The sequence below is a fragment of the Phocoena phocoena genome, chromosome 12 (assembly GCF_963924675.1).
Source record: "Phocoena phocoena chromosome 12, mPhoPho1.1, whole genome shotgun sequence".
Taxonomy (NCBI): Eukaryota; Metazoa; Chordata; class Mammalia; order Artiodactyla; family Phocoenidae; genus Phocoena; species Phocoena phocoena.
Genome location: NC_089230.1, coordinates 60,920,936 through 60,930,315, shown reverse-complemented (window position 1 = coordinate 60,930,315; position 9,380 = coordinate 60,920,936). Strand labels below are relative to the sequence as shown.

General features: G+C 36.9%; 1 pseudogene; it reads right to left on the bottom strand.

Annotated features, from left to right (window-relative positions):
• Positions 1-7,835: 7,835 nt before the first annotated feature.
• Positions 7,836-8,089, bottom strand: LOC136132278 (COMM domain-containing protein 6 pseudogene; annotated as a pseudogene).
• Between the last annotated feature and the right edge of the window lie 1,291 nt (positions 8,090-9,380).

Genomic DNA, 9,380 nt, shown 5'->3' with positions numbered 1-9,380 from the left:
GGGAGAATGAATTGCCGAACAGTAGTAAAGGCTACAACAGCTGCCCTACACTCACTGCATAGCACAGTTCATGGCACATAGTAGATGTTAAGTGTTTTTTTTGAGGAATTCATAAAATTTGATAACATGTCATTCATCTTCCCAAAACAGTCCATGTTCTCTTGTCTATCTTTGCAATGCAAATGTTCTTTTCCCTTCATATGATAATACTACCTGAATACTTTAATTTTCCCCAATTCATGGGCCAGGAATGGTTTACCATCATATCCCTAGTTCTGAGTTCAGTGACTTTCACATAGTCAATTCTCAATAAACGTTTTTAGATAAATGAAAGATAAATTAATGAAGCCATAAAACAAATGTTATATGGTTTGTTCATTTATTTGTTTGTTTTTGAGGTGCTTTTTTGTTGTTTTTTACAAACAATAAAGCTAAGGCTGATATCTAGTAAGTGGCGAATCCTAGGGTGCTCTAGCATCTTTCTATATAAATCAAGAAAGTAATCACTCTCTTTTGTAAACTCTACTTAAATCTTATGGTACACTGGTTGGAAATAGTTTTGAAAGCCAAATATACACTATTGAAATTATATGGGCACCGTGGAAATGTTCTTATAGACCAGTAAATTTCAACCCTCATGTTTTAAGGATGATCATCATTATCTTAAAAATTAATATTTACTATCTCATAACAGTACCTTATTTTGATATACTAGCCATTACTTCACATTAAAAATATTTTCCGTGTACCTATTAGACCCAAACCACTGTTTGATATACAAAGATACATAAGAAACAGTTTCCTTTGTTCAGGGTGTGCTGTCTGGTTGAGTAGATATGCAACAGTAATATCTGTGAGTATCAAATGAATAAAACATAAACCTATACGAATTCAGATAAAGGAGAAAACATCATAGAAAAATGATGGAAAATCTCATGGAAGAAGAAAAATTTAATGGAAACTTAGAAATTGAGTAGGATTTCTCATAACTGAATTAGAGAGGGAGGGTATTTCAGGGAGAAAGAATTCAATAAATTAAAAAGTAAAAAGTATCATCCAAGAACACCAAGAAAGTCATAGTAAAAGCTATATGTAGGAAAATAACTAGAGACAAGGCTGGAAAAATCAAGAATAGATTGTGGATGAAGGCATAAAATGATAAACTAAGGAATGTCAATTTGATTTTGTAAGCATTGTAGAGTCATTGGAGTTTTTCAGTAGGGAATGCATCACAGAGAAAATATATATTTAAGACTGTTAATTTGGTAATATCATAGACAATGAATTTGAGGAGAAGTACCATAGAGGTAATTTAGGAGAATGTTTCCGTTATCAAGGTATGAGGTAATTACACCTAAATGAAGGTGGATGGCTACAGTGTAAGAAAGGACTACATAATGAGTACAAAATCAGATGCCTTGGGACTAAAATAAAGAGCAACATGGCCATGGTTTCATTCATGGCCCCAGAATTCAGATCAGAGGACGCTAGGGCCAGAGTACTGAAAGCACAACAAGTTGTGCTAAGGCCCAGAATCTCTGAAAATGGAAATAAGGGCAAGGGTTAGTCACTCCAGAGATGAGCATGCTTCCTAAAGCAGGAACATATCCAAGAGACATAGCTCAGGGGCAGGATATGAACATCATTAGCCAGAGTCCAAACTGAACAGGGCATCTAGATTGTGGATTTTATAAGAGAGAGGCCATAAGTTCATTCAAAAGTTCTAATATTGGAGAGAATTTATTACGTGAATAAATTGAACTAACGTTGACTATTCTGGCTCAAACCTAAGAGAAATTTCTCTCACTGGGGAGTAAGAGCAATTCAAGATGATGCTTGTCGGAGTAATTGAATGGTCATGTTTGCTGTTGCCACACAGTCCAGCCTGAACACAGGCAGTCCGTGCACCTGGGCACTAGGACTAGAAGCAGAAGAGATGAGATGGTGGTGATTCACTTCAGGGAGGTGAAACTTACACGGTCCACGTTGAAACTTAATTCATGTATTTTTATCAAGTGAAGAATAACTTGCATGATCTGGGACATCCAGTCATTTACTCTTCAAAGAAAGGCATGTTTTCTATTCTAAATCCCAGGTTATGTGATTCTAAGTTTTTTCATTCTAGTTTTTTTAAGCAGTAAGATCTCTTACATGAAGGAATAAAGATGCTAATGAGACTACATACAGAGAGAAACAGAGAAAAGAGTGTTGAGGTGGTACAGGAGAAAGAGAGAGAGGACAGGAAGAAGGAGAGAGAGAGAGCCTTTGTATTAGGTTAAACAGAAATCATTCATAAAGATATAGTAAAAGTGTACTTTGCAAATATAAAAAAATATATCTAAGATATAGTTCCTTCTCAAAAGGAAACTTTTAAAAATATTTTCATTGCTGTGGATTAGTATATTATCACATAGAATATTATCCAATGATGATTTTTTCATCCATGAGTGTGCACATTTGTTGTATGATTCATAACTCCAATATACAGAAGCCTGACTTCTAAGTCACTAAGGGGAGATTTTAGATGCAGCACTGTGCCTCTGTTCCTTGAAAACTGTCAGCAGATACTGAAGAAAATAATACATTCTCTGCTTAACTCTAGGTACCAGGATACCAAAAAATAAGATTTCTTCTTGTTTGTGAACTGAAATTTCTGTGGGGGAAATCTAACAACACAAGAGTGCAGTGCCAAGAGAATTCACTGATTATTAATGGATCACAGAATTACCAAAAAAGCACAATGTAACTGTGGCAGTAAGTTTCAAAGATGTGGGCATCAACCACATGTCTAATTCAACCGAAAGCAGAACAGTATATCTGTAGTCACCATCGACACATCTCTATCTCTTTCTGAATTGAAACTCTTACTCACCTGTCTATTCTCTACACCTACCCAATCTCCACTCACCTTTTACTTGTAATCATCTCTACTGTTTGGAGTTTTTTGGTCATGCTGCTTAGTTCTGTAAATCGTTTCCACTTTCATCTCTACTTTGCTTTTGCTTTTCTAAATGCGTTAGGCGTTGGTGTCAATAGATGGAGATATGGTATGTGTGTAGGGGGGATTGTGTGTAAGAATGAAATTTAGAAAAGGTACCAATTTCAAGGTCAAATTGTTGCTTTCTTGCCTCTCCACCCCAACGTCAGAACCCACCAGCAACAGCATTATTGTCCAACAAACAGGAGTCAACAGCAAAAACATACTGAGTGTGAATTGATAAGTTAAAGGAGAAAAATCTGCCTTATTGTAACTGCCATCTCCTAAACAGTCACAAGAGTCAGAATCTCCTGTGGAGCTTGTTAAAAGTACAGATTCCTCAGAATCCACCCCCCCCAGAGATTCTGATTAAATAAATCTGGTGTGAAGGTCAGAGGTATAAATGGTCAACATGCTCTCCAGGTGATCCTGGTGCATGGTCCTACACATTGCAGTCGTTATTCTAGAAATTAAAGAAATAAATACTTCTCCTAATCTGACTGAGAGCAAGTGATAGCAGAGCTGATAGTAAAGGAGACACAAGGAATAAAGGTCCAGATAATCAAAAAGCTGTCAACACGTGAGAGGAAACACAAGGCCAAAAGTAGACCTCTTCCTTAGATGTTAGGATCTCAGATTTCCTAAAAAGAGAAGAAAATAGATTAGATCATGGAAGTTAAAAAGTTTCACATTCCTTTCAGGTTGCTGCCATGTAACTAAAATACATTAGATCCCACTCATTCCCATTTTCATCCCCCAACTGCCTACTTTTCCAGTTTTTTCACTACTTTTACCATTTACTACTTTACCATCTCTTTCAAACCCAATTCCTTAGCCCTTTTCTCCTTGTCTGTAAGTCTCTACTAGCTTCACTGTCTTCCCTCAGCTTCTAGTTCCAGAGCTCTTTTCACCAAGCCTACTGTCAATGCTCTTACGTGCGTTTCACTGTTGCCCACATCACTTGTTTTACTAAACCCCTAAGCTAAGATGAACCCAATCCTACTTCTACTTCTCTGCATCCACTGAACACCACTGAATAAAAACCACACAACCATACACACTGATACCACTACACTATATGATCTTTCCTCTCAGCTGGGCCTTTAACCCCACAGCAATCGTTTTTACGTGTTTCTAGTCAATTTGGCCTGTTTCCTCACAGTAGCTATTCTAAATCTTTATCAGTTCACTTGAAGACCCTATTAATTTTCCCAACACAAAAAATAAAATCCATCACATAGGAGCTACTTTAACTTCCCATCTCCCTGCACATAAATGCCCATGTCAGCATCCCTAGTCAAATACTTATACCTGTATCCACAGCTATGCTCACCTTTCCCAGAAAAATAAGTGCTTCAATACAAAGCTAATGGATCTATCCCATCTTCTCCAAGACTCTGCCTCATCACTTTTATTTACTTTCATCCTTATCTACCTCTCTTTCATCATTGTACCTTCCCCTTAATATTTTCATGACTATCCCATATTTTTTTAAATGCTCACTAAATTTGCATTACCCCCTAAACGACCCTTCTTTATTTCCTTATTTTTTGTTGGACATTCATAAAATGGGTATTTAAGCACTCTATTTTTTACATCTTCCGTTCATTCTTTAACTCTCAATATTCTGCCTTACTACTCCCATCTTCTTACTCAAGTTGATCTTGCTAAGATCAGCAATGACCTCCTCATTTACAAATCCAGGGAACACTTCTCACAACCTAGCTACTTAACTCTGAGGCATTGACATCATCTGTTCTTGATGTGCTCTCTTCCTTTCCTTTCCCTGGCTTTCCTTTTACTTGGCTGCCTCTTTCATACAGTTGTGGGCATGTGCTAAGTCTACCACTTACCAACTATGTGACGGCTCTGATGCTAGTTCCCTCCTCACATAAAACGGAGATGATAATTATATATACTTCATTAGGTGGTTGTGAGAATCAAATGATAAAATATGTCATAAGTGCTTAACAAAATGCCTGACAAATAGGAAGGTGGTACAGTAACTGAGAGACAGTGTGGTATTGATCCGTGTATTGTATGGTTTTGTTGTTGCTATATTATTACCACTGTTACTATGATTATCTTAACTATTCCTTATCTCAAAATTTTTCCAAATGAATACTTCTTTTGTGTTTCTTAAAATATAGATTCCTGGGCCTTACCCCACACCTAACAAATTGGACTCTTTGGAGTTGATCTCAGTAATATGTATTTTAAAGAGTTCCTTAGGTGACTTTTGTGCTCATTGAAGATGGAGATCCACTGTCTTATCCTCTTCTGTTGGCATGGACCCTAGAATCAGAAAGGCTTGCAATCAAGTTTAAGAATAAAGACTTAGCTTAGTTTTAGCTTTCTTAGCTTTAGCTTTCATGTTAGCAAATATAGCTTAGTACCATCAACTACATAGGTTTGTTGAGAAGATAAAATTAGATGGTGTATATAAAGGGTCTAACACAGTTCTCTTCATATAGGCCACTCAACAAATATTTATAATACATTTGATTTTCATCCTCAGTCAAAAGGTGGAAAACAGTATGAATACAGTAGAGAGAGCAAATCCTCTCCCACCTGTGTACCTACCCCCCCAAGATATATCTGTGTATGTCTTCTCCAAAGATACAGCTTTAGTTGCCTTAGTTACTGAGAAGTCCAGTAAGTATGACAGTAAATTAGAAGGCAACAGACCAGGAAAAAAACTGTAAGTATGCAGTAACTTAGAATGAATAGACCAGGAAAAATGGAATGAAGTTAGAGTGCCTTGTATTGTGAAATACATATATAGTGAACTAGGTCATTTTGGCAGGTAGGTCTCATCTAACAGTGAATAATGTTCATATGATAAAAATCTCCAATGTGATTAGAACTATGCTTGCTAATGTGGGAAATTCAAAGAAAGTTCCAGATTTGACCTCTGCCCCAAAGGATCTAATATCTAATGGGTTGAAAGACTAAAATGCATAAAAAATTGATACAAATTTAAATCGTATTTTTCTATTGAATTAAAATATTATCAGCACTTAGCACATGTAAAGTCATACTATTTACATAATGATTCAGTTGTGTAACTATCTTACAACAAGCAGCCAAGAATGATATCTGTATAGATCATATAAGGGTAACTGAGGGAGGAGAAAGAAAGGAATTTCGAAGAGTCAGTTAACATGGAAGTAGCCACTCTGAAGTTCCATATCAGAATTTCTGTAGTGCCACACCTTTAAATTCTCTTCCAGGTTCATTGTTCTGGGGGCAGGGGTTTCTTTGTATGATTAAGTTGTATGACTGTTGAATTAAGTGCATTAATTTCTCTTTTCAGTAGTGAAAGAGAAGAAATGTTGCAGAAGTCATCATAGAGTGCTCCATGGAAAATGTGGGAACTGAGATGGAACCTTAAATGAGGTTTGGGTCACAAAGAAGACAAGATTGCGCTCAGGCAAAGAAAACATTCCTGGAAGGATGGGGTAAGATTGAATATGGCTTGTCCATGGAATAATGAGAAAGCCAATATGGCTTCAGCAGGTACCTAAAGTCATGTTAAATAGAAAGGATGTGATTGCACTTGCAGAGACTGAGAAGCCTGGTAAGGAATGCAGATTTGCTTCTATGGAAATAGCATAGTTCTTTTTTTAAAACTGGTAACAAAACAATGGATGATATTAGTCTGTTAGTCTGTTAGTCGTATTCATGCACTCGACAACTAGCCACTGACAGTTAACAAAGCAAAATGCTAGGCATTGTTGGAAATAAAATTGAATAAGACATAGTACACTGCTCTCAAATCCATTTAAAAATTAGGATATAAGATCATGACAAAAAGAATTATAATACAGCAGAATATAAGTGCTACCAGAGTAGATACATGACAGTACTATGAGAAGAAGTAGGTAGTTAGTTAATGAATTGTAGTAACTCATGATATTTGGATAGAACCTTGGAGATAGGTGTTACATAGGTAAAGATAGGAGAGGACTCCTGGGAGGAAAACAGTATGAGCAGAAGCAGTTCGTTTCAACAACTATTGCATACCCACTGTGTGCCACGTCCTGGGTGATGGGGTATAAAGACTCATCACAGCCTCTGCCCTTAATTGCTTAATATGGGTGAGCAGAGCACTTGTTCTCAGGGACATTTGGGGAGATCCATTCAGGCAGAGCATTTATATATGAGAAAGTAATCGAATGAGGCTGGGAAGATAAATTGAACCAATATATTAATGAGAGCCTTAAATGCCGGACTAATTTATACTCAATTCTACTGCGTATAAGTTCATTGAAATCTGTTGCCATAGTTTTTAGCAGCGGAGTAAAATTATGACACTTGTGTTTTGGGCAGTCTAAGCTGGAAAATGTATAGAACAGACCTTAAGAAAGAGACTTTAAAACTAGGAGGCTATTATTACACTAATAAAGTATGGAGTGATAATAGCATGGGATAGCTGGTGACAGCAAGGTGACAGTAAAAGCTGACACATATCAAGAATATGTTAATGCTCTAGTCATTTGCTCAGGGCTTAAGTGAGTTATCTCACTGAATCCTCACAATATCCCTGTGTTTTAGATACTGTTATTATTCCCAATTGACAGGTGAGTAAACTGAGCACAAAGACATGAAGGAGCATGCCCGTGATCCACAACTAATAAATGGTGAAGGCAGATTCAAGTGTACCCAGTCTCTAGAAATTGTACTTATGTTTTTCCTGTTTGTCTCATTTTCTTTTTTATTAGTTAAAAAAATGGAAAACCAAAAGTGTAATTTTCATTCAATAAATATCATTTGATCCTTAGGCAGTTTTGTTGCAGAAAGTAAAGTCCACGATGTTAGAATGATGGTAGCAATTCATCAACAAAGCAATCAGTTTTCACACAGTTTCAATAACTGCAGCAATTTCCTTGAACTGTAGAAATTCTGAAACTGTGGAACTGTCATTTCAAAGGACTTGTTCTTTACTTGGCCTGAATGATGTGCCACTTTGAGCATCACTGCAACATAAGGATACTTAAGTGGTCTGCAGCTGTCTGAGCTCACAGCCATACCCAGCTTCCACTGAAAATCTATTAGCTGGTTGGTGACCTTGGCCTTAGCCTCCAGCTGTGGCTCGCTACACCCCTCCATAGCAGCGTCCCGGAATCCCACCACCCCAGAAATTGTACTTATTAACCACTGGCTATAGAGTTGAAAAGAGATACAAATTTTGAACTTGCATGTCTAAGTAAAAAAATAGCTCAATTAACAAATACAAGGAGGTTTAAATACCTTTTTCACTTAAAAACTTTACCAGTTTGAACAAATGTTATATCATCACTTTCCTAAACCAGACTCACTGAAAAGGTTAGTGGTTTTAAAATTCAATAATAGAATTTTACAGCAGAATATATCTCAGAGAATACAACTTTACAGAAGAGGGAACTGAGACCAAGATTAAGGGAATTGCCCAAAGTCAAAAAGATAGCTAGGGACTGAACTCAGAGTAAAATCCATACCCCCTGTTTTCTGGCCTACTGTAACAGAGTACCCTGATTTTATCATACAGAAAAGGATGTAACTCTTCCATTATACTTTCCATAGCAAATATGGAAGATCATACTGAGTCATAGAGGGAGAACAGTTTTTACTCATAAATTCCAGCAATATATGTGATTGGTTGCATACCTACTAACTCAAAATCAAAATTGTAAGGATATTAACCATTAAGCCCATTTTTCATTTTAACAGTTTTAACAGATGAGTTTATCTGCAACAGTGGATTTTCAGGCAATGACGCTGAGCAGGTCCACTTCTATATAATACCAAATTCTTAGTGAGCAAACAAAACAAAATCCTTAAACTACTTGGTACCTTACGATGATAAACAAATATCAGGGCTTGTTTTTTATGATGGGAGTGGGGATCACCAAAAGGTGTTCAGGTTTGAAATGCATTGCTGTCTTGAGTGGACATCTTTCCAGGAGAACTCTGACCTTTTTTCTTGTCTCATTACCGGGTGTTTCTCCCTTTGCAGGAGCAGATTAAAAGCTTAGCCAGACCAATTTGCTCTCATTTATTTTATGTTATTGCCAGACTCAGAGACAAAGAACAAAAGGAAGCACACCCATTTCATGCCTTTTTAAATGGAATGGCACTCAGTATAATATCTTCATAACATTAAGTATGTAAGAGAATGTCCCAGGTTAATGTAGGACCAAAATACTTGGAGAACTCTGTGGGTTCAAGGCTAATGGAATGTACCAAGAGGGCCTCCATACAAGCAGAGAGGGGACACTGGGAGGCTCAGAGAGCAATGATGCAGGTTTCTCTGCCAGGAACAAGACAAGTCCACATAACAACTCTGAATATTTGTCAGTTATTTCCCCTTAACCCTCTCTAGCCACAGATTAATAATAAGAAGAAGAAGAAGAAGGATGAT